We start from the raw sequence: 26,383 nt of genomic DNA, 5'->3' as shown, positions 1-26,383 counted from the left end.
TTCCACCTGGCAATTCCAATATTGGGCATTTATACCAAGGATGCCAAAGACAGAAAGAAAGATCTTAGGCATACTGGAATATTCCTAGCAGCACTTTTTGTGGTAGCAAAAACTGAAAACAAAATGAGAGCCCACAGATTTAGAAATGGTTGAACAAATTGGGGGATATTCCTTGAGACTATGGCCTGTTTCAGTTTTGTCTTTGTATCTCTAGCAGCTAGCAGAGTACCTGGCACATGGCAGGTGCATTAACAAATGGTTGCTGATTGATTGATTTACAGATAAGATAGACTGATGACTATGAAGGTGATTGAATATTACTGCTAATTAGAATAAAAGGTTAAAGAACTTACCCGGGTCACACAGCCAGTATTTGTCAAAGGCAGGACTCGAATAAAGATTAAGATTCCAAAGAAGGGACTGTGGGCATGTTGGATATGCCAAAGATGTTGAGGCTGCATATCTGATACCAGAGAGTCAGTACGGTGGGAAGTAGATTGGCATGGCACATTCTGTTGATGGAGAATTTATAGAATTAATGGAACTCAGTCCTGAATAGAAGTTAGAATGTTGGTGCTTGCAAGTGTACTTCCCCAGGTGCCCTTTGCACCTTGTTTAAAGGCAGTGGGCTTCTGGCCTGCATGGAGATGGGATAGGGTTGACAATCTGATTGTGGGCTTCTACAAGCAGCAAGATAAGTATTCCTAATTCCCTAAAGTTTTCAAAGCTCTATAAGCAGCAGTCTGAGAGGCAGTAAAACATAGCAGAAAGAGAACAAACCAGGAAGACTGGGATTCAATCCCCACCTCTGATACATCCTGACTGTGTGTCCTTGAGAAAGCTTTGAACCTCTCAGAGCTCTAAACAGCTCTCTAAGACCATAAGTTGCAGAGAAAGTGACAACCTGCATTGGTAGGGAGTCCTCATCTAGTTGTCCCTTATACTAATGAAACCCCAGGTCTAGTGCCTACCCCCTAGGTAAGAAGTCAACAGCAAGACCTAATTTTTGAAGGTAGTCATTGATTCAGAAAACCAAATAGCAGTATGTATGCATGTAGATTTTTCCGTAATTTCTCATTGCCTTTGATATTCAGCAGGAATAGGGTGTAATTGACCTCTACAAGAATTTCCTAGTTTTGAGAGATGCCTGTAGATACATCTATCTATGCAGGGCTTCTTAAACTTTTTCCACTGGTGAGCCCTTCAGCACTTTTTAAACTGTGGGCTGCAACCCCATAAGAGAACATAAGATCATATAATTTAGCCCTGGAAGGGAAGTTGGAGATAATCTAGTTCAAATCCTTTGATAAGAAAGAAAACTGAAGTCCAGAAGGGCCAAGAGACTCTTTCAGGGCTTCAGTGCAACTGAATGAGACAGCTAGGTGGTGCAGTGGATAGAGCACCAGTGCAGGAGTCGGGAGGGCCTGAGTTCAAATCTCACCTCAGACACTTGACACTCACTAGCTGTGTGACCTTGGACAAGTCCCTTAACCCCAGTTACCTCATCCTGGGTCATCTCCAGTCATCCTGATGAATATCTGGTCTCTGGATTCAGATGGTTCTGGAGGAGAACCGAGGCTGGTGACCTGTGCAGCCCTCCCTCAAAACAAAGTCAAGTGCAAGTCATGTCATTTTTTCTCTGATGGCATGACCTTCTTCGGCAACAAAGGATGAACACATGCAACTGAGCAAGCAGGACCTGAACCCTTATGCACCAGATTCAGTGCTCTTGCCAGTATATCAAGCTACCTTGGATCTCTTTTGAAAACATAGGGATGAACTAGACAACCTGTTGTGGTTCTTTCCATAACTGATTAACTTAGTGGTATGGGTCAGAACTACCTGGAAAAGTACAACACGCCTGTCCCTATGGACTTGAAGGTGACCATGGAAGAAACCGACTTGCAGTGAAATTCACAGTATTTTGAAATCACCTAAGAAACTAGACAAGATGTGATCATGGGCCTGAGCTAGCCCTTCTGATCAATTTTCCCATTCCCACCTTGCCTAAATGGGAAAGAATTTCCAATCATATCATCAGAGATCAGAAAAGTACTTTTTCCCATTATACAAATATGGTTATTAGTCATGCAGGGCAACCTGAAAAACACTCATCGGTGAGAGGATTACACTTGAAAGGGAGGAGTGACTAATAGTCCTCATGCTTTTCATCGATTTTAAATCGTTAAAGAAAGCCTTTCACAGTCTCAAAGCCATGGTATTCCTAGGATTGCTCAAGAACAAACCAAAACAGCCGAAAGAACATTGTGTCCATAAATAGGCATGTGGACAGAGAGCAAGCACGTGGCTCAGGGTTGGCTTTGTGGTGATTTGTGACTTCAGTTTCCCCATATGCATTCACTGAATTACTCAGAAAATGAACTGGGCCGTACAAACAACCCAGCCCTACTCACCCCAGAAGAGAAGGTGCAATCCTAAGGATTTTAGATATTTAGAGCTTGGAAGCTAACTCAAAGGTCATCTGTTCCAATCTTCTCATTTTAACAGATGAAGAAACGGAGGACCATAGAGAAGGATTTTATTCAGGGTCATCCAGCTACTTAGTCCCAGACCACATGATTCCAGTGCCTTCTTTTTCCCATGATGCTACCCTAATAAGCTTTTACATTAGCAAGAAATGAAATTTGTCCAAGGAAACCAATTATACCAACTTGTATTTACTTATTTTCACAGCCCAAGGAAAACTAAATTAAAGGTGAACTTCAAGGACATATAGATATTCAACAAGTATCCATGAAACTCCTAATGTGTGCCAGGCACTGTGTTATACACTAGGGGTACAAAAGATAAAAATGAGACAATCTCAGCCCTCAAATGGCTTATATTCTATGGAGAAGACAACGTGCATAGTGGTTTATCATTTGAACATTTCTCTTAAATCCCTGATATAAATATATGTGTCTGTATGTACCCATACATACACACATACAGACATACATACCTATCTAAAACACATACATGTATATACACATATATGTCTGTACACACACACATATATATGTATTTTATTGTTGTTCAGTCTTCAGTCATGTCTGACTACATGACTCCATAGGATTCTGTCCATGGGATTTTCTTGGCAAAGATACTACTGTGGTTTGCCATTTCCTTCCACAGTGTGCCCCCCTACTTTACAGATGAAGAAATAAGGCAAATAAGGGATAAACGACTTGCCCGGGGTCACTAGTACATATCTGAAACCAGATTTGAACCTGGTACCAAGCCTGGTGCTCTATCCACTCTACCACCTAGATATGTGTGTGTACATATGTGTGTACATGTATATATACATATATGTATACATACACATGTGTATTTATATGTATGGGTGTATATTTAAAGTGCAACTCAGAAAAGCTTAATCACTCTCTCCAACCCACAAGACACACCTACAAAGGTTTCAAACACAACTTTTGAAAAGACACAAGGTTAAAACTGAGAAGGGAATGGAGGGAGAAGGGGGAGAGAAGGGAAAGGGGAGGGAGTCTTATTATACAACAATTTATCATCCCTGCCAAATGCTGATTTCTTGGAAGTTAAGAACAGACAGCTGGCACACCTGTGTCCACTGGCATCAAATTAAATCAATAACAAAAACAAGACAAGAAGGAAGGAAGGAAGGAAGGAAGGAAGGAAGGAAGGAAGGAAGGAAGGAAGGAAGGAAAGGAGGGAGGGAGGGAAGGAAGGAAGGAAGGAAGGAAGGAAGGAAGGAAGGAAGGAAGGAAGGAAGGAAGGAAGGAAGGAAGGAAGGAGGGAAGGGAAGGAAGGAAGGAAGGAGGAAAAAGAGAGTGAGAGAAAGGAAGAATCAGATGAAAAATAGGCAAATAGCCAATTACCTGTTACCAAAATATCCATTTTAAGGCTCGAAGTAGAGTTTTTATAAGCATGAATTGAATTATTTCATATTTATAGGAGAGTCTCTTCCTATGATACTTCCTAAGACATTAAAATTTATAATGCTATGTACACAAAATTAGTACGTAATAATGCTGGGGAGCAAGTAATGATAATATTAGTAGCCTTTCTGATTCCTGGTTTGGATCTACATCATAAATGATCCCTTAGCCACAGAAACACATTTCCAAGCACTGATGTTTCTGGCTATTACCATGTAATAATAACATGTCTTTTTTTTTAATCAACCCAGTGCTGCTGCCAGCATTGCCACATAAATGAATTTAATTTTGAAACCTTAAAACACTTGTCTTCTTTCAATAAAAGTAGGAAATTACTCCAAATGGCTGTCTCAGGAAATATACTATTAATTCACTTAATAACCACACTATCATCTCAAAGTTCTAAGAGCTCTGATGCTTACTAGCTGTATGTCTATGGGCAGGTCACTTCTCTTTGGATCTTAGTCCTCATCTGTAAAATGGGATGATAATGTTTGCATTACTTGTTCTACAGGTTTGTTTTGAGAAAAGTGCTTTGTTAATCCTAAAATGCTATTGAAATTTGTTACCACCACCATCATTATCATTATAAAGTGAATGGGAAAGGAACTCCCATTATCTACTGGGGAAGGGTCGAAATATTATATAAATTCACCCTTTGACTTTAACGCTTGTGTTCTGTGACAAAAATATATCCTGCATATCTGTATCTACTCACATGACATAAAAATCTATTTAGGAAGAGTAGAGATGAATTGCTGGGCAGGTAGGTGGAATAGTGCCTGGAAATCTAGACCTGGAGTCAAGAAGACTCATCTTCCTGAATTGAAATCCAGCTTCAGACACTTACTGACTGTGAGCAAGTCATTTAACCCTGCTTGCCTCACTTTCTTCATCTGCAAAGTGAGCTGGAGAAGGAAATGCAAACTAGTACGATATCTTTGCCAAGAAAATCCCAAATGGGGTCCCAAAGATTTGGACACAGCTGAAAAACTACTAAACAAACAGATAATTATTTTGCATGCCTCTGGCAATGGAAACTTTCAGATGATAATGGTGATGACATTGAATTTGACAACAAAGAATTGCCACCTTGGACAATCCTGGCAACTTCTTTGTCCTTTCTAGCCATGGCTTTAGGGTATCTTAGAGTAGATAATGTTTAGTACCTATGTTTGTATAACACTGTACTTTCTTCATTGTTCATATTCTTTTGATCCATACAACAAGGACGAATATCATTATTTCTATTTTACAGAGAAGAATGAAATACAGGAAAATACAGAATTGAGACTAGCCCTCACATCTTTTGTCACATAATTCTTATTTCCATTGTACCACACCACCTAAGATTTATTTTGGAGCAAATGTCAAAGACATACCATAATGAAACCACATAATAACAGCAACTCACACTAACATAGCAGTTTAAAATTTATAGTATTATTACACAGTATTAGAAAGAGTGTACTGAGATTCAAAGAGGATATTTGACTTGCCTGCAAACACATAGGTAATAATATGATAGAACTAGAATTTCTCCCCAGATTTCTTGCTTGACTCTAAGCTCTGTGATCTTTCCTTGTCTATACCATGCTGCCTCTCAAGAAAAATTCATTTAATGGAATAATCTCGCCTTGCAGGATAATATATGCTTACTCTATTTATGAATCTCTACCCCCCACAAGAGGTCTCAGTGTCCCTATAAGGCCCATAGTTTGCCTCCCTGAGTCTAATTATTCCTGACTGGTCATTCAGTGATTGCTTCAGTTTACCACAAAGCTAAGGTAAGAAGGTTTAAGAGTTGGTATACCCAGACTAGGCATAGCAAATGCACAAAGAAGGGCAATAAAAGCTTTATTCTTTAGAAATGTACACCAAATTATGAGCCTCTAAAGATAAAGAAAAGGCTAGTTGGCTAACTGGGTCAATTGGCAATTAATCCCATCAGTGTTCAGGTATATGTATATACACACATACACACACAAACACATATACACATGCATACTCACACACACACACACACACACACACACATCTACACATATCTTTAAATTCTACTCACCCAGTTCACTACCTCTTAGTTAGGAGAAAGAATTTTTTCCCTTAAAAGTCTTCCTTCTCTCTGTCTTTCAGCATCCCTTGGACTGAATTCTAGACAATTGGATTTTATCCAAAATAGTTATTTCCAGGACTCAGAAGGACAGCCAAGGTAGTTGTGTCTGATGGAAAGCTATAGAGGAATTTTATAGTCTTTCTGTCAATCTTTGTGTCCAAGCTAAGTGATTCAGAATCCTTGGAGGACTTGGTCTTTCTCCCTCTCTGTTGATCTAATGCCCCCAAAGGTGCCATCTTTTGGAATTGAATATCAGTTTATTTAATATACTCAATACTGAATTCCACTAAAAGAAATGGATGCTGATGACTTTGAGTCTGTATGTTGCAAAAATGGGCTTCAGCAAAAACTATGGCTACTTAAGATGTCAACTCCATCATGGTGACTACCCCTTTGTCCACCATCTGTGGCAATAAAAACTTAATAATAATAATGACACAGAACTTGCCAACAAAATACTTCAATATCCACTTGGTAGCCCTAAGACCATCTTGATATTTGGGGATAATAATGGGGCTAGTTCTGGTTCTTAATGTTAAGTGGACTACTAACCACCAAATCTTAATTATTCAGGGCATGCTTTTTCTATATGTTAATTATCCCAATCTTTGGCTTATTCTCCTTCCGTGATCCATATTTTGGCCATTTTGCTGCTTATTTGCTACCTGGCACAGACCAGAAGCACCCTCAAAGGACAAAGATAGACCACCACTTAATAGTATGTTCAAAATATGCTCCAAGTATAGAAAGAAATTTTAAACCAGTGGAGTTCCAGCAGGGCTATGAGCAATGGCACCTTTATTGGAATACAGAGATAGCCTCCCAAGGTTTCTTTGAAATGGACAAATTTATCTTGAAGAAGCTACTATGTTCCCTGGACAATGCTCTCTTAGGAATTATTTAAACTAAAGTAATTTCCCACTTCTGGACTGGTCAGACCACATTGGGAGTATTGTGCTGACTTCTGGACACCACTGGAGAACTTACAGCAGAGAGTGACCACAGTGGTGAGGAGTCTGGAAGTCATATCCTATTCAGTCAACAAGTATTTATTATGTTTGAAACACTCTACTAAGTGCTAAGGAAACAGAAAAGCAAAAACGGTCCCTGTCCTCAAAGAACTCACATTCTAATGGAAAGGACAACAAGCAAACAATCATGCAATTCATGATACATATGGAGTATGTTGGAAGTAATCTCAGAGAGGAGTCATTAGGGGCAGAACTGGGGATGTTTAACCTAGAGAATAGAAGGTTTAGAAGAGAAAGGATTGTTATCTTCAAATATATGAAGTGCTGGCATGTGGAAGAGGGCTATGGCTTATTCAATGTTACTCTGGAGAACAAATCTAGGATTACTGAGTCAAAGTTAGAGAAGTTAAATGTCAGCTTCTAAGGAATAATATTATCATATGAGCTGTCCAGCACTGGTACAGGCTCTCAAAGGGCTCTCTCCCTGCCAATAGAAGTAGATAAAGACTACCTGTCAGACATGCCGTAGAAGGGATCCTTAAATTGGGTTTAAGGTTGATCTGGATGACCTCTACAATCTCTTTCCAAGAGTCTAGGAGTCTATAAAAAGTCTGCACATCTCAAGAGCCCATTTGTATTTTTTTAATAAAAGGAATTTTAAATTCAAGAAACTTTGAAAGCATCTATTATTGGTGTCCTGACTTTAGTCACTGCTTGTGCAGTCAGCCAAATGAAGGTCAATCGACACTGCTTTCCAAGCACCAATGGGATTTATGCCAACCACTATCAATTTGCTGAACTTTTTAAACTGAAATTTTTAGTGGTCAAAACAGGAGGTTCTTATCTAAGTAATTCACAAGCTACACCATTATCATTAGGCAGCTGGGTGGCTCAGTGGTTGGAGCATTGGACCTGGAGCCAGGAAGACTTAAGTTTAAATTTGACTCTGTGGCTCTGGGAAACCACCTTGCCTCTTTCTGATTTGGATTTCTTCCACCATAAAAAGATGAGAATAGCTTGTAACTCCCAGAGTTGTGAGGACAAAATGAGATAATATTTGTGAAGAGTTTTGTAAACTTTAAAGCCCTTTATAAATGTTAGTTACTGTTATGGCTGTAGTTATCTCTGTTACCAACATAAGGTCAATACTTGTAACCTCTTCAAATATTAACTTCCTCTCTTACAATATAAATTTATAACATATTAATATCAGATAGGGAATTTAATGTGTTCTGTAACTCCAACTCCAAAATTTCATTTCATCAAGACAGAGGTTTTCCACATTAGCACTCCCAACTTCATGGCCCAGGAGTTCAATGACTGGACTCCTGAATAATCCTTACAGTAAGCCTCTCAGTTTGTTGGTCATGCTTACAGATTCTCTGTGGCTGATTACTAAGTTTACAACACAGGTTTTACCTCTGGCTCCACTGTCTGAAGACCAGATCTGTTACACTTTACCTCCTCCACTCCAGGATCCTCTTGTAGATTGAGAAGTTTGGGGAAGCCCTTGTTCTTTTGACATTGACTTGAGCCCCCATATATTGATTCTCCCTTTTCAGTGGCCAGTGACTAGCACCCTACTTTCATTTGACCATTTAAGACCATATTACCTTGTACAATGGAATCTTTGCTTCAAAATATCAAGAATAAACATACAAATATTTCCTCCTAATGCTTCAGGGGCATAATTCCCTTTACACCTCTTGGTCTGGGATTGGGGGGGAGGGAGATTAGGCTCATAGCTTAAATTCCTACATAACATTGGTCCCTCAAGTTCAAGTATAAAACTCCACTAGGCTGGCATCCCAGATTCTTGCTCTTCAGAGTTTGCCACTGGACTGACTCCAACACCTGGCCTAGATTCCTGGGTTACTGAATCCTAAGGCTGGAGATCCTGGATTAAGGAATCCATGCCTTGTACCTAGAACAGAAAATGAAACAGGCCCAAACACCAAGCCCATGTCTCAGAAACACATGGCTCAAGGGGGAGGGGAGTAGCCCTCCACACTTACCGCATGATGTTCCTCACCAGGAATGAAGGAATCCTTCATGATTAGACACAAATGCAGGAAAATAAGTAGATTGGGATTAGTCAGATAATTTGAAGACACAGACAGACCCAATTCTTCAGCCAATGGAAAAAGGTCAACACAACATGGATATCTCCAGTTCTCCTCTCTCCCAGATGTGGGTGATGCCAACATGCAACACCCCCCATGCCCTGTTACACATGCATAGGTCAGACTGAGCATTCTAAATCTCATCAAAAGTATATGTTGTAGCTGTGGTATAGCACACAACATGAGAAGAAATATGGTGTAGTACATGGCATGCTAGACTAAATCCCACCCCAAACCCCTACTAACTGTGGGACCCCAGACAAGTTATTTTCTGTCTCTTAATGAGGCAGTTGGATTAGATGAACTGTCAGGTCCTTTCCAACTGACAGCTCTCACCTGAGCAATTATATCACAGTTAAAGTTAATAAACAGAGAGACTATCAGTCCTCTCTTCTATACTCCCACTTCCACTAATCCATGCCCTTAATACCTCTTCTCTCAACTATTTCAATAGCCTTATTGGGGTAACTAGGTGGTACAGTGGATAGAGCAGGAGTCAGGAGGACCTGAGTTCAAATCTTACCTCAGACACTTGACACTCAGTAGCTGTGAGACCTTGGGCAAGTCACTTAACCCCAATTGCCTCATCCTGGATCATCTCCAGTCATCCTGATGAATATCTGGTCATCGGATTCAGATGGCCCTGGAAGAGAAGTGAGGCTAGTGACTGCACAGCCCTCCCTCACTCAAAAAAAAAACAGTCAAGTGCAAGTCATGTCATCATTTCTCTGATGGCATGGCAATGAAGGACAGACACACACACACAATAGCCTTATAACTTGTCTCTAAGGCTTCCCCTATCCCAATCCATCCTAGAATATTTCTATCAAGGCCATCTTCCTTAATTTATTCTTCTGAACACATCACATTCCCCCGCTCAAAAATCTTCAATGATTCTCTAATGCTTTGCAATGAAATCCCAGGTCCTTGATCTAGCACTCAGAGGTCCTCCACAGTCTTGCTCCAACCTGCCTTGGCATCCAGAGCACAAACCACTTCCTCTCATGTTCTCTGCTATTGAAGGCAAATTCATTTATTCCTTGTCTCTTAAACATATTTTGCTTTCCCACCTCTGCACCTTTGCTCATGTCTCCTGCCCAGGGAAAGTCCTCTCTATACTCTATACTCTATACTAAACCTTTATAAAAATCTGATTCATCCTTCAATCCTGCTAGAACTTCATTTCCTCTAAAAAACCTTTTCAGTCTAATCCATCCCACAGTGCACTCTCCCTGCTCTGAATTCACAGAACATATTTTTCTCCCACCCATCTTTCTCCTAATCATCAATTACTTTGTGACATTTCTTATATTATTGGATGGAATTGCCATTTGAATTTTGTTCACAGTTTACAGAAATTAGAACTGGAAAGGATCTTAGAGATCATCTTAATGTTGTTCACCTGTTTTCCAAGCAGACCAATGACATCACAGGATGATGTCCTGACTTGTGTCTGAATTGGATTTAAGTGAGGCAGAGTTGTGCAAAATAATCAACCTCACTCTTTCTTACAGAGTCATTGAAGTGCAGTGGTAAAACAAAAGTCAATGATTGGTGATGGCCTGGGATGCAGGGGGTGACCTCGGTGACTTCAATGTCTGATCAAGCTCTAAGCACTCCACAGTGCCTGCTATAGATACCTTCATGGCCATTAGAACATATTGTTCTCATCTGCCTATCTCTTCCCCTGAAAAGTCTTCATATGCTTGGGGTAGACATCTCTCTAACTTACCAGAGCTTGAGACCTGTCAGTTACTCTCAATCTTATTTAGCCCATCTCCCAAGTTAGTTTTACCAGGATTGAACCACTGCCCATCCTGCAGCTTCCTGGAGCTACAGGTAAGAGTGGGGTGAAGGTGGACACCAAAGGTGGATGAGCAGCCCTGAAAAGGGCTTGGCAAGTCCTTACACCAGAAATTTTAATCCTCCTTGACCATACATCCTACAAGCCAAGGCATCAAGGTGGTGACTTGCCCAAGGTCTTACAGACATTATAAATTGGATCTCCTCAACTAGATTGTCAGTTTCGTAATGCCACATTAATTAAATCCACAGATTTCAATGTTGCAAGTCACAGCCAAACACAAAATAAATAATGAAGTGAACAGAATTAAATCTGGAGCTCTGTGTGCAGTAATTGTCCTATAACTGGGGCTCCTCTTCCATTTTCTTGAGCACCTTTCTCCTGCTTTTGTGCTTGTTGCAAGTATCTAATGACTCCATGATACCCCCTGATCTTTACAAAGTCCCATTTGTAGTACCTTTGTGGTCTTCCTCCTTTGGGTACCTATAGGTCTGCCTATCCTAGGTCTAATTTCCTCCAAAAAGCTCTCAGCATCACTACGAATCTGATTACAAATTAATCCTGTGGTGTGAACGCCTGACAATGAGCTAAGGAATCACTCCTAGAAAGGGGGACCTTTTACTCAGCAACTCCTGGAGACACAATGCTTTCATAAAGAGCAAATCTAAGAAGGACAAGGCAGCTGTACTGAAATATTTCAAGAGCTGTCATGAGAAAGAAGGATTGTAGCTGGAAGGTGTTAGAGGGCAGAACTGGGACAAATAATAACCCACATGTTTAAAGCCCATTAAGTTTACAAGAGAGACGGTGAAATTGGAATAGTATATAGACCCCCAGTTTCAGAGACAAGAAGACCTAAGTTCAAGTGAACCTCAAGACATCCTGTGTGATCCTTAACTTCTAAGACCCTAAATTACACAGCAGCGGGAAGGAAGGAAGGAAGGAAGGAAGGAAGGAAGGAAGGAAGGAAGGAAGGAAGGAAGGAAGGAAGGAAGGAAGGAAGGAAGGAAGGAAGGAAGGAAGGAAGGAAGGAAGGTTTACAAAGTGATTTCTTACAATAAGCCTATAAGGTCATTAGTACAAGCATTATTACTGCCATTTTATAGGTGAGGAAACTGAGTGTCCAAAGACTACAGCAAGTAGTAATAGAGTCAATTCAAACCTAGGTCTTTTCTAACTCCAGTGGGTGAAGGGAGGCAAACTGTAGCTCAGTAGAAGGAAGGGCTTTCTAGGACTCCATAGTTGCCAAATACGCTTTCCAGATCAAAATGATACAATTCCATTTAAATAAGGAATAGAGTCTTTTACTATAAATACAAAATATATTGAGTATAGTAACAGTATTTGTTAGCACTGGGCCATTTATTAATATAGGGTGGAGCAGGACAGGAGAAGCCAGGATGAGGGGTAAATTTAGGTTGGTGGGATTAATAGACTGCGAGATGGAAGGAAATCAATGAATCAGACAATCAACAAGCATTTATTAAGTATCTCCTGTGTTTCAGGTATTGCACTAGACTAGAGATATTAACATTTATAGTCTCCCACATCAGAACACAATCTCTTTGAGGACAGGGACTTTTTTGACTTTCTTGACTTCCTGAGAACTTAGCACAGTGACTGATACACAGTAAGCACTTAATAAATGTGTTTTGACTACTTGATGACTACATGTTTTCATTGGATCCTCCCAACTCTGCCTTTATTCTTATTCCCCTTTTACAGATATGGAAACTGAGGCCAAGAGAGCTTAATAAATGAGTTACATGTTGTCTCCCTTTATAAGCTCTTTAATGGAAAAGGTTTCTTTTTTAATATCTCTAGTCACACCACAAGTCTCTCATTTCTCTCCTTTTCCCTCTTACTTTTTGGAGTAAGGCAAGTCTGCCTATAGCTTGGAGGAAGCTGCTTGGAACATCGCTGTTCACATGGGAGCTCTGACTACTTGCCTGTTAGAACACACCTGAAACAACTTCCTCTCAGTCATTCAGACTTCAGACTGGTTAACAGAGAGAGGCCTCAGAACTAAAAGAGCTGAAAACATAGCCTTTCTATCATGTAACTTATTTAGGCATGCTATCTTTATAAGTCAGAGTTGAATTGCTGAGACGTTCTTTCCCACTTGTCAATCTATGACTTTGCTTATGATTCTGGTGTATTCACACCAGAAAAACCCTACACAAATAAAGTCAGGTCTGGAATTCCCCCTCAAAAAAATTTATGACTATAATTTTCTTTGGGAAAAATGTTATATAAATATATGTGTGTATGTATACACATGTGTGTGTTGGACAAGATCAGTTTACTGGGGGAAATTACAAGTGCAAAAATAATTATAATACAAAATGGAGCATGCTGGGTCCACAAGAGAAATATTAACAAGGTTCTCTGTGAGGTCAACAGAGGGAAAGATCATTTCCAGCAAGGGAGATCAGCATAGCCCTCATTGAGTACAAAGCATTTGAGCGTTCCACTCAACCAGTAGGCCAAGTCCATACTGAGATACATCCTTACCAAAGATAAGAAAATGGTTCAGATTCTCAATTCTTTGACCCTTTATTCAGTATGCTGATGCTTTTGTGGTGTCCAGAGAATAGAAACTTGGCTCTGAATGACGGATTATTGTCCTTGGATTTTAGATCTGCAGAGTCTAAATAGGTCTCTGTCATGGGCCAGCTTCTTTTCTCCAGGAAGCTGGGTCCAACTCCTTGAAGTTATACAAAATTTCCCAGACTAGATCTTCAATTCTTGCCACTCTACTCACATACCCTGGTGACACTCACCTATTGGATGATACTAAATTGTATGTTTCATAAGAACAAGGAATCATGTTTTATTCAATTCAATAAACATTTATTAATGTCTACCATGTGGAAGGCTCCATATTTAATGCTGAGGATACCAAAACCAAAAATAAACAAAATATCATAACCTGCCATCAAGAAGATTGTATTCCAATGGAGAGCTACAGTCTATGCACTGATATATAAATGCAAAGTAATTTCAAGAATAAGAAAGTGCTAATTTCTAGACAGATGAGGAAAGGCCTTTAGGATGTGCCACCAAAGCCTGTTTTCAAAGAAACAAGTAGTTCTAAAAGGCAGAAGAGAAGAAAGAGTACGTATCAAAGAGAGACCCCTTGTAAGAGACACAAAGGTGAGAGATGGAATGTCCTATATGGGGAAGTTAGCAGCCAGCTTAACTAAAATGGGAAATAAAAGAAAGTGAGTAATATGAAATAAGACTGGGAAGTTAGGTGGAAGTCTAGTTGTGGAATACTTTAAATTCTATGCTAAAATTTACATGAACTGATAGAAAGTGAAGTGAGTAGAGTCAAGAGAACATTGTATACAGTAACAGCAATTCTGTACAATGATCAACTGTGAATGCCTTAGCTATTCTCAGCAATATAGTGATCCAAGACAATTCCAAAGGACTCATGATGGAAAATGCTATCCACCTCCAAAGGAAGAACTGATATTGTATGAAAGTAGACTGAAGCATACTAGGTTTCTTCCTTCCCTCCCTCCCTCCTTCCTTCCTTCCTTCTTTCCTTCCTTCTTTCCTTTCTTTCCTTCCTCTCTTTTCAAGTTTTCTTGCACAAAATGACTAATATGGAAGTGTTTTACATGATTGTATATGTATAACCTATATCAAATTGCTTTACCATCTCAGTGAGAGCAGGGAAGAGAAAGGGGGATGGAACTTGAAACTCAAAAACTAAAAAAACAACAAATGTTAAAAATTATTTTTACATGTAGTCAAGGGAAAAATTAGTGTTAAAAAAATAAATTTTAGGCTGAATCTTCCATATTTTATCCTAGAATCATTAGGTAGCTGTTAAAGCTTCTTAAGCAATGGAGTGATATGATTAGATCTATTTTAGAAATATCAATTTGACAACAGCGTGGAGGTCAGATTCGAGAGGAAAAAGATGAAAGACAGGGAGACCAAATTGTTTCATCTACCCTATCAGGTAGAAATCAGGCCTAAAACCTAAAATAGTGTCCTGCATATAGTAAGTATTCAACAAATATTGTTGAATTGAATTGATTCAGCCCATAAGATAGTATTATTATTTGTCAGGGAATAGTACCACATTACCTTCATTCAGGACTGCATTGCACACCACCCTCAGCCCCCACTAGTGTGGATATCACTCAGCAATCCTCTACTTAGCAAGAAGAGCTAAGCCTGGAACCTATGTCTACTTCACTCCTGCGGTTGAGGGTTATGTGCAGGCATGAATGAATGAATTCATTCAACAAGTATTTATCCTTTATCATGCTCTGTGAAGGCAATGGATTAGGTGTTGAGGTACACTGTCACACTATTAAATGTTACAACAACTAACTTTTACATTCAACATGGTTTACAACTTATTCAAAGTGCTCTGTGCAAAAGATATTTCAAGGATGCTCTGTGATAGCTGAAAGGAGTTCCATCACTTTCTATAAATCACCCAACATAAACAACTAAGAAAATTATTCAGATGAGAAGTCCTTTACTTGCAGAAACCATATTAGAGTTATTTTCTTTCAAGATCTAATTAGATTTAAAGCTGCATTTAGGAGACAGAAGATGAAAATGAACCTCTTATCCTTCTTCTAATGAACCTCTATATCCTTTTCTTTATCTAAACAAAAGTCAATTTCATGCTTATATATGTATAGATATAGATGTAGATATAGAAATATAAAAATATTATTTATTTTTATAGTGAACTAGGTAGGTAGATAGATATAGATAGATCCATAGATTAAATAGATAGACAGACAGACAGATAGATTAGATAGATAGATAGATAGATAGATAGATAGATAGATAGATAGATAGATAGATAGATAGATAGATAACCATACAGCAATAGTAGATTGCCCAGGTCATAACTGAACCAAAGAACTCTGTTCTGTGAATGTTACAAGGGGAAGAAAAAAAATAAACTAAGCCGTGTCTTGTTACATTAAAGAATCACCAGTTATCATTGCTTTGACTAATTATCCAACTTTAATATTGTTTTAAGATGCTAAAGATTTGAAACTGGAAACACCCTCATGTGCCTCCAATAAACCTAAGTGTTGTCATGAATGTCTTCCCCTAAATTCTCAAGTAAAAATTAATTTTTAATGTTAATATATCCTACACTCCTTTTAGGGAGAAGGAGGGTGGAGAATCATGAAACCGACAAATGACAGGATGTCACCACTTCCAAATGGTTGGGAAATGCCGCTGTCATTATTTCAGACAAGCACTAACTGAAGCTATATTTCCTCAGCCCTCTGAAATTGCTTTTCAAAACAAACAGCCAAAGCCCAGTGCTACTTTCCCAGATAAAAGTGGCTGTTAACTTGGCAGTCATAAAGCTATGGCTAAGGCTTGCTTTTAAGGAAGTTAATGAATGAAAGAAAGTCTAACTCCCCAACCAGATGAATTGCATAGGGGCAACTTATTCCCTTTACACAGGAGATAGAGCTTTAAAGGAATTGCTGGAGGGTTGCTCTTGAAAAGCAAACTCTGAGGAATGGCTAAACCAACTTGCATAGGAATGTAATGGGATATTATTTCATTGTAAGAAATGAAGAATGTGAGGTTTTCAAAGAAACATGGGAAGATTTAAATGACACGATGCAAAAGAACAAGATACATAATTAGCACAATAATAAAAATGATAAGAGCGACAAGAATCAATCAATCAAATCTGATGAGCTACAATGAATCGAACTGGAGAACTGTGCCTGAGGTGGAATTTAAACTCAGGTGTTCCTAAAAGTTCAGGGCCAGTGCTCTATCCATTGAGCCACCTTGCTTGAACAAGTTCCTTAATCACTTTGGTTACCATAAAGGTAGCATAATTATATGGATTCATATGGATAAACATGGATAATAACCACTCTGGACTTGAGCTTCCTCATCTGTAACATGAAGCCTTGGGACTAAATTCCTAAGTTTCCTTGTAGATCAGGGCCTGCCTATTCCCCTGGGAATGCCTCCTGTCCTGAAGAAAGCATGTAAAAACCCCATTTTACTGAGTATTTTGATTACTTCACCATTTTTTGATCTAGTATTAACAATACCAACTGTCCAATTTTCTTACCTATTTCTTTTCCCTGTAAAAAGCACATTTCTTAGATCTCCTTTTGTTATCTGGAAATCTGATTTTCTCACAGCTTCTCAACTGAAAATCAAATGTGTAAACATAGATTCATTTTTTATTAGTAGCAAAGAAATATACAAGTATAAAGTACTGATGCTATTGAGGCAACTAGGTCTCTTTCCATCTCAGTTTCCTCAGTTGTAAAGTGGGGATGATAATAATAGAACCTACCTCACAGAGTTGTTGTGAGGACCTAATGGGATGATATTTGTAAAATACTTAACACAACACCTGGCACATAATAAATGCTTATTTCCTTCCCTCCCTCCTCCCTGTTATTATTAACCACCACCATCACACCCATCTTACAGGAGATACCCACCTGGATGTCTCATCTATACCTCAATTTCAACATATGTAAAACCTACTCATTTTATTACCTTTCTGCCATAACCTGCTCACTTTCACTTAACTACTACTATCAATAACATCATCATAAACCCCGTCTCTCATGATCCAACTTTACCTTTACCTCTCTGCCGCTATCCCCTCTTCTTATGTCTCTTATCAATTGTCAATCCTAGTCTTGAATATCTCTTGTGTCTCTGTCCCCCTCTCCATTCCTACTTCCACTCGCCTAGTCCTGACCCTCATTACCACCTGCCTGAACTGGTGAAAGTCTTTCAGCTGACTCCTCTTTCTAATCCATCCATCACATACTGCCAGACTTTGGTTTTTTGTGCACATATGTGGCCATGTTACTTCTCTTCTCAACATCCTTGAATAACATCTTATTGCTTAGCAAATATAACTGTCATTAGTCCAGCAACGAAGGGCTTCCACCACTCGGTACCATTCGACCCTTCTGCTGTGCTCCATATTGTTGTTCTCAGTCGTGTCTAATTCGTTGTGACCCCATTTGAGGTTTTCTTGGCAAAGATACTGGAGTGGATTGTCATCTCTTTCTCAGCTCACTTTACAGACGAGAAAACTAAAGCAGACAGGGTTAAATGATTTTCCCAGGGTCACACAGCTAGTAAGGGTCTGAGGCCAGATTTGAACTCATGAAGATGAGTCTTTCTCACTCCAAGCCTGACACTCTATCTTTGCTCTATATTGCCCCTTTCCATATACTCCCTATAATCCAGTCAAACTACTCATTGTCCCCTGGGTAAGCCCCATACTTTTCCTCCTCTGTGCCTTTATCCTCTCTAAACTTAGTTATCTCCCCTAGCATAATGCTCTGCTGCACATATAATAGATTTTAAAATGTTTGCTGAATTTAACCAAATATGAATAATTATGGGGAAAAGGGGGAGAGAACAAAAGAGATCATTGTACAACCAAACAGCAAGCATTTTCTAGCAGAAGAAAATTAATTTAGTTACTTCTCTTTCATAAATTATATAACAAATTAATTTTATCAACTTTATTTCTTCAATTGTAGAAGATTAGTTCTCATTTTTAGGCCTAACTAGTAAATAGAAAATACCTGTTTATGTTTAGAGATGAAAAGATGAAAAATCCCTTAAGCTGGTCATCCTTAGATGAGGTCTCCTAAGATGTCCTCTGTGGATGAACCCATCCAAATCAATGAGCAAATATTATTAGGAGCCTACTATGTACCAAACATTTTTCTAGGCATGGTGGATATGAAGACAAAACCAATCAGTCTTTTCCCTCAAGAAGTACCCAATGATCAGTTGTATTGTGATCATTAACTGGTCTGCGAAATGCTGATTTTCTAAGTTACTTAGCTTATCCAACAATGTTAGTCTCAGGGGGATAATTCCTTATAATCCAACTATCTTTTATATATGAGGCTTTCCTAGAGAGTCCCTGACCTATGCCAGTCTTTCCTTCCCTGATCTCCTTAAAACTGTCTGTACTACACATTTTGGCACTTGACTTTTATTTTTTTTGATTAATTTATTTTTAATTTTCAACATTCACTTCCATAAGATTTTGAAATTTAAATTTTCTCCCTCTTCCTTCCCTCTCCTTACCCCAAGATGGCATACAATCTAATATAGGCTCTACATATACATTCATATTAAACATATTCTCACATTAGTCATGTTGTAAAGAATTAGAACCAATGGGAGGAATCATGAGAAAGAAGTAACAAAACAAAACAAAAAGAGAGGGCAAATAGTATGCTTCCATCTGCATTCAGACCCCATAGTTCTTTCTCTGGATGTGAATAGCATTTTCCATCATGAATCTTTCAGAGTTGTCTTAGATCTTTGCATTACTGAGAAGAGCTGAGTCATTCATAGTTGATCATCACACAATGTTGCTGTTACTGTGTACAATGTTCTCCTGGTTCTGCTCACTTCACTCAGCATCAGTACAAGTAAGTCTTGCCAGGTTTTTCTGAAGTCTGCTAGTTCATCATTTCTTATGGAACAATATGGGCATCCCCTCAATTTCCAGTTCTTGCCACCACAAAAAGAGCTGCCATAAATATTTTTGTAAATGTGAGTCCTTTTCCCATTTTTATGATCTCTTTGAGATACAGACCTAGAAGTTGTATTGCTGGTCAAAGGGTATGCACAGGTTTATAGCCCTTTGGGTATAGTTCCAAATTGCTCTACAGAATGGTTGGTTTAGTTCACAATTCCACCAACAATGCATTAGTGTTCCAGTTTCCCCAAATCTTTTCCAACATTTATTATTTTTCTGTTGTTTTTATGTTAGCCAATCTGATAGGTGTGAGGTGGTACCTCAAAGTTGTCTTAATTTGAATTTCTCAATCAACACTGAATTAGGGCATTTTTTCATGTGACTATAAATAACTCTAATTTCTTCACCCGAAAACTGCCTGTTTGTATCCTTTGACCATTTATCAATTGGGGAGCACTTGATTGTTTTAAAGTCACCAAGGTGTTTAATTGGGTGTCTTGCTTTCCCTAATTGTAAGCTTTTTGAGGGCAGTAATCATGACATATGCTTCTCGATAATCCCCCAAAGCCTCTAAAACAGTCACATAGCAAATGCTTGACACATGCTTCTTATATTGATTTGAATGAATTAACAGAACTGAGCACTGGGAAAACATCATTCATTACCTTCTAAAAAGCGTATAGATCACCAAGTGGAGCACCCTAGCATCTGGAAATGGGTCTCATTCCCTAGGACCCTTTGTTATCATGAATAAGATGAATAAATGATTGAATGAATGAATGAATGAATGACAAAGGCATTTAGTAACACTTATTGCACGTTAGGCACTGGGGATACAAATACAAAAAGTGAATCAGTCCCTGTCCTCAAGGAACTTATATTCCAGCAGAGGAAGGCATCGAATTCAGGGAATGGTGGCCAAGGAAGGAGGTTTGGTCAGGAAAATCACAGGGAAGGTGAGTGAGTCATAGGGTAACAGCTTCCTATGCTGCCTCTTTTCTAATGGGCAGAAGGGGGAAAGAATCTTAGACAAGGAGGACCAAAGCAAAACATATTTTTTCTCCCTTCTGGGACTAAGATAGTCTAGGCTGCATCTAGAGCTCACTGCAGTAATACCCGGAAAGTACTTTACTATAATGCTTGTATAAGCAAATGCAAGCATTCTGGATGATGGGTCACCAGAGACATCTGTGCTCATTAACACACCACTCATTTTATAACCACTGTAGTACCCTGTAATAGGATCATAGATTTAGAGATGGAAAGGGCCTTAGAGGTTTGAGTCCAACCAGGTTTGGAGAACCTGCAGCCTCAAGGCCACATGTGGCCCTCTAGGTCCTCAGGTATGGCCCTTTGACTGAATCCAGACTTCACAGAACAAATCAGTTTGGATTCAGCCAAAGGGCCACATTTGAGGACCTAGAGGACTACATGTGGCCATCGAGGCCACAGATTCCCCAAACCTGGTCTAGCTCCTTCATTTTGGAATCTCATTGACCATAGCAGAATACATTCCTTTCACATATGTCTCCCACCTTAATACCCCCTTCTCTAACCATCCCCATAAACATACACACACAAACATACGAATTTTTTTATTTAATGAAAAGTGAAGTAGGAGACATTTGAGAGCAACTCATGTTCCTTACAAAATGTTCCACAAAGAATTACGTGTCATTCTGAACTAATCAGGTGAACAAATATAACACCACAATGGAAAACATAAACGACTGGCCTTAAACGATCCCCTCACATTGCCTCCTCCAGTACATTAAGACGTTTTATAGCTCGCTTGCAAGTTCCAACCTTAAAAACCTGATTATTTATTTATGCCCTTTTTGTCTAAGAAGTTAAATCCCCAAAGCATCTCAATTTAGATCAAAAGCAAGTTACCAAACTTCACCTGGCACACCTGTGCCTTATGATTTGTTAATTACCTGCTTAGCATTTCCAAAGCTATAAGGCAGAGATGCAGGCCTCATTTAGTTCATGGAGAAGCCTCTGATATACTCCTCATGTAATAGAGCTTTTCCAGAATGCCTGAGGTGTTAAGCAGTGTTAAACCATCCCACAACTGCTAAGCCACATGCATCTCTGCAAATGGCTTTCTTTCAGGGTTAGGAACTGTGCAGTAGGCGGCCTCAGAAAGGAAGCCAAGGAAAGCAGCTTACATATTTCTTGGCTACTTGATCAGGTTATATAACAAATTTAATACACCGTATCAACAGTAGCCCATCGTATACACATACACATTAGCTGCCACACATTTCTACAGTGCCTGCAGTTTGCAACTTGGCATTAGGATATTAGGAATAACAATAATTACTTGCTTCTGCAGTTGCTTCATATAAAAGAAATCATTAAGTTGTGTGTGTGAAAAAAGATGATCTCATTTCCAAGATGGCTACAATGACTTGTTTGGATCCTGTCTCTCTCCCTCCTCCCCTTCACCCCACTTCTCTCTCTCTCTCTCTCTCTCTCTCTCTCTCTCTCTCTCTCTCTCTCTCTCTCTCTCTCTCTCTTCCTCTCTCTCTCTCTCTCTCCCTTCTCCCTCCCCTGTCTCTGTCTCTACTTCTTTCTTTTCTCTCTTTCTTTTTCTCTCTCCTTTTCTCTCTATCACTGTCTCTCTGTCTCTGTCTCCCTCTCTCCCTCTCCTTTCTTTCTTCCCCATCTGTCACTCTCTGCTTCTTTCTTTCCTCTCTTTCCTTTCCTCTCTCTCTGTCACTGTCTCTCTCTCTGTCTCTGTCTCTCTCCTTCTTTCAATCCCCTTGCCTCTAGCTCCTACTCTTTCCTTTTCTCTTTCTCCCCTTTCTCTGTCTGTCTCTGTCTGTCTCTCTTCATCTCTCTCTCTGCTACTGTCTCTGTCTCTCTCTCCCTCCGTTTCTCCCTCCTTCCCTCTCCTTCACCCTCTCTCTCCTCCTTGTCTGTCTCTCTCTACTTCTCTCTTTCCTTTTCTCTCTGTTTCTCTCTCTCTCTGCCTCTTCTGTCCCTCCCTTCTCTCTGTATCTCTCTGCCTCTTTTTCTCTCTGTTTCTATTATCCATCAAAGAATTTTTCCTCTGTGTCTGCACAAACACTGGTTAAGAACTTCAAGTTTAATTAAGAGAGTGGGAGTTTGGCAGAGCTGAATTGTAAAGTGCTTAGCACAGTGCCTAGCACATAGTAGAAACTTAAGAAATGCGTATTGCCTTCCCTTCTCTTCACTTGGAGGGGAACCCACTTGGAGGGTAGAATTGAGCATGATCCTAAGGAACTGATGGCCTTTGATGATCTATCACTGTCAGCTGAAGTAGAAGAAAGGGCTGCAGAACGTGCACTATCATTACCCCTCCCCATAATCAAGGACTAACTAGAAGCAGGAGAAATATTATGGTACTTTTTAAGCAGAGCTGTCAAGCTCACTGCCTGAGATGCAAGAAGCCAGCAAAACTCTTGAGCTTTGAACCATATTAAAATGTTTACCAACATAAAGAAAAATGCAAGACAACATAGATAATATTAATTTGTGGTTTTCTATTTGAGTTTGAGTTTATTTAGGGTTAAGGGCTTTGGATCTGCAGTCAGAAGAGCTAGGCTCAAATAATGCTTCTGATTGGTACTACCTGTGTAACCTTGGACAAGTCACTTCTCCTCTATGACCACAATTTCTTCATCTGTAAAAATCAAAGTAGAAACTGTGATAGACTCTAATGTCCTTTCCAGCTCTAAATCTATGACTCTTTCAGGCACAATTTCCACACTTGAAGGCAATTTGAATGGACTGAGGTACAGAGTATAAAGTAGGGTGGAAGATGAATGTCCTGTCCAGACAGACAACCCCAGAGCTGAAAACTGTATGCTCAGCAGCAGGACTGGAGCTCCTGTGCGTAGTCCTATTGGTGTAGTGGATAGGGGCAAAAGTGGACAAAAGAAAGAAAGAGAGAATTAATGGGAAAAGCATTTAGCTGTGTCCCAGGACCAGGAAAGGGTAGGGAATGGTCTTTGAAGGATTTAAATAGAATTTCTTATAAAAATCATACTGTCCAATTCCTGACACTGGAACAGTCAGCATGTAATATTTTAAGACAGCAGTGCCAAACACAAATAGAAACAGATTCCTACAGGCTGCATATTGACTTAGAAAACCACAAATTAACATTATCTATATTATATTATACTTTTACTTATTTAGTTAATCCCAATTACATTTTAATTATATTCACCCACTCAGAATTTTGTGCCAGCCTGCATGGCCAGAGTTTGATACCTCTGCTGTAAGAGACTCTTACAATATGATGACAACAAGGACCCAGGTTGGGAAACAGAAACAGAGATCTGATAAACAGATATGTTTTGACATGACAAGACAAAAACCAAGCAAAGGTTTGTTTCTGGAATCACTTTTGGCTTGGGGTTTATTTTTTGGGTTTGGTGCTTGGGGGTGTGGGGGTTGGCCTATTGTTGATTTATTTTTGCTTTGTTTTTTTACAACTGCATTTGTTTTTTTACTGCCATATAGGAAGTTCTGAGGTTGCAAGTTCTTGTTGACAACTTGGTCATGAAGTGCCAAAGTCTGGAACTCAGTACAGGGAGAAAAGAAGAGGAGAGAAAATGACGAAGGCATGGCTCAGTGCAAACAGGTTAAAGGTTATCACGTAAATACTTTGTGAAGAGATGGAGGTAAGGTAGTGATAAGGAATTGTAATGCCTCTAGAACTGGTTCTAGAAGGTGGAATGGAAGGAAATTCTTGCAATATTTTCTTCAAATACAAGAAGACCATTCCCTACCCTTTCCTGGTCCTGGGACACAGCTAGATGCTTTTCCCATTAATTCTCTCTTTCTTCTTTTCGTCCACTTTTGCCCCCATCCACTACACCAATAGGACTACACACAGGAGCTCCAGTCCTGCTGCTGAGCACACAGTTTTCAGCTCTGGGGTTGTCTGTCTGGACAGGACATTCATCTTCCACCCTACTTTATACTCTGTACCTCAATCCAAACTTCCCCCAAACAATTTACCTCCTACCCTGCAACCATGCAAGCCCCAATCCAGGCTCCAGATGTATCAGCCTGGAGGATGCTCCTATCTTCAAATCCCAAAAGAAGAGCAATCCTGGCAATCACTGCCAAATAAATCCAGCCCTTAATAAAATAATGACATGATAGGTAGAGAACAATCTCATAAAACATGAGGGATAATGAATCATGACTGATTAGCTCCCTGGTGTTATAAAGAACAATCTACTGCCTGTTTATTTTAAGATATAACTCATGGAGTGAGGGGAAGCACTTTCTATGTCAACAGTTTCGGTTTCTTTTGAGACTGGCTCTACCTAACTCACCCAGGATAGGGGCCATTGATAGAACAGATCTCAATACTGATTAGTATGAAGCTTTTATCTCTTCCATTTTTCCAACCTGGACCAGCCTGCCCTTCCTTAGGCAGCCTGGTAACTCTCTGCTCTCAGAGGGCTCCTCACTTTGATGCTGGACACCTAACATGTTTTAAACTTATTGCAGCTTGGAACTCTGAAACTCAAAGGATTCCTCCATTTCAGCCTCTCTCAGTACTATGGTCTACATATGTATGCCACTATGTTGGGCTATCAATGACAAAACTCCCATTGAGTTTTGTTTAATATAGCTTACTGTTTTCTAGGATTCCTGGTACTACACAGCTAGATGATGCAATGTATATAGATAGAACTGGACCTGGAGTCAGGAACATGTGAGATCAAATGTAGTCTGTGACATTTACTAGCTGGGTGACCCTGAGCAAGTCACTGTGTGACATGTTTGCCTCAGTTTACTCATCTGTAAAATGGGGACGATAATAATAATACCCCCAGGGTTGATGTGAGGATCAAATGAGATAACATTTGTAAAAGACTTTGCAAGTCTTAAAGAGCTTTATAAAGTTTAGCTATGCTAATATGAATAAAGAGTACATATTTCATTAACTTTATGCACTTGTACATCCCCATGGTCCCTCCCTAGAGAAATGGATTTATAAATTTATCCATGATCTCTTGCCAATCTCTTCGCATTTGTTGGGGAGGCTTCTTCTATCTATTAACCTTATATGATACATGTACTTGCGGTGCAAATTATTTATGTGAATAAGTCTTACAGACATGTTTGTTGATATAAATGCAATAGAAATTACTTCTTTTGATTCTATGCAGATTTGTATATGTCTATACAAGTCATTATTGTTTGTTGCTGTTTAGTCATTTTTCAATCATGTCCACTCTTCATCACCTCTTTTGGGGTTTTCTTGGCAAAGATACTGGAGTGGTTTGCTATTTCTTTCTCCAGCTCATTTTGTAGATGAGGAAACTGAGGCAAATATGGTTAAGTAACTTGCCCAGGGTCACCCAGCTAGTCAGTGTCTAAGACCAGATTTGAACTCAAGAGGAGGAGTCTTCCTGACTCTAAGCCTAACACTCTGTCTACTGCACTAACTTTGTGCAATTTAGAACTGTCCAAAAGCAGTAAGGAGTTCTTCTTGTCTGTAAAATTCCAGAATAAGGCCTAAAGCAGATTCAAATGTAATTGGAAAATGTTTAAGAAAATAAATAAAAATATAATATGACATGGATAATGTTGATTTGTGGCTTTCTAAGTCAATATGCAGGCCTGTAAGGATCTGTTTATGAGTTTGACACCACTGTTCTAAAGGAATTTAGTTAACATTTCCTAGGGATATTGTAGAAAGGAAGGAGGGATACTTGTTTCAGGTAAGAAGTAGTAACCTTTAAGGTATCTTTGCCAATCAGTCAGTATCTAGGAAAGGAGCTGGAAATGTCCAATTGAAGGCCAAAGCAGAAACTAAAGACCAGCAGGGTTGAGTGTAGAGGGATGCCAAGAGGGGTAAATTAAACAAGGGCAGGAACTGAGAAGCAGAGGGCAAACCCACAGAGAAAATTGATGAAGTTACAGGAAACTAAGATATGGTGAAGACACATTATTGTCT

This window comes from Notamacropus eugenii, chromosome 3, assembly GCF_028372415.1.
Source record: "Notamacropus eugenii isolate mMacEug1 chromosome 3, mMacEug1.pri_v2, whole genome shotgun sequence".
NCBI lineage: Eukaryota > Metazoa > Chordata > Mammalia > Diprotodontia > Macropodidae > Notamacropus > Notamacropus eugenii.
The sequence above is the reverse complement of the archived record's forward strand: the minus strand, read 5'-3'. Positions refer to the sequence as shown.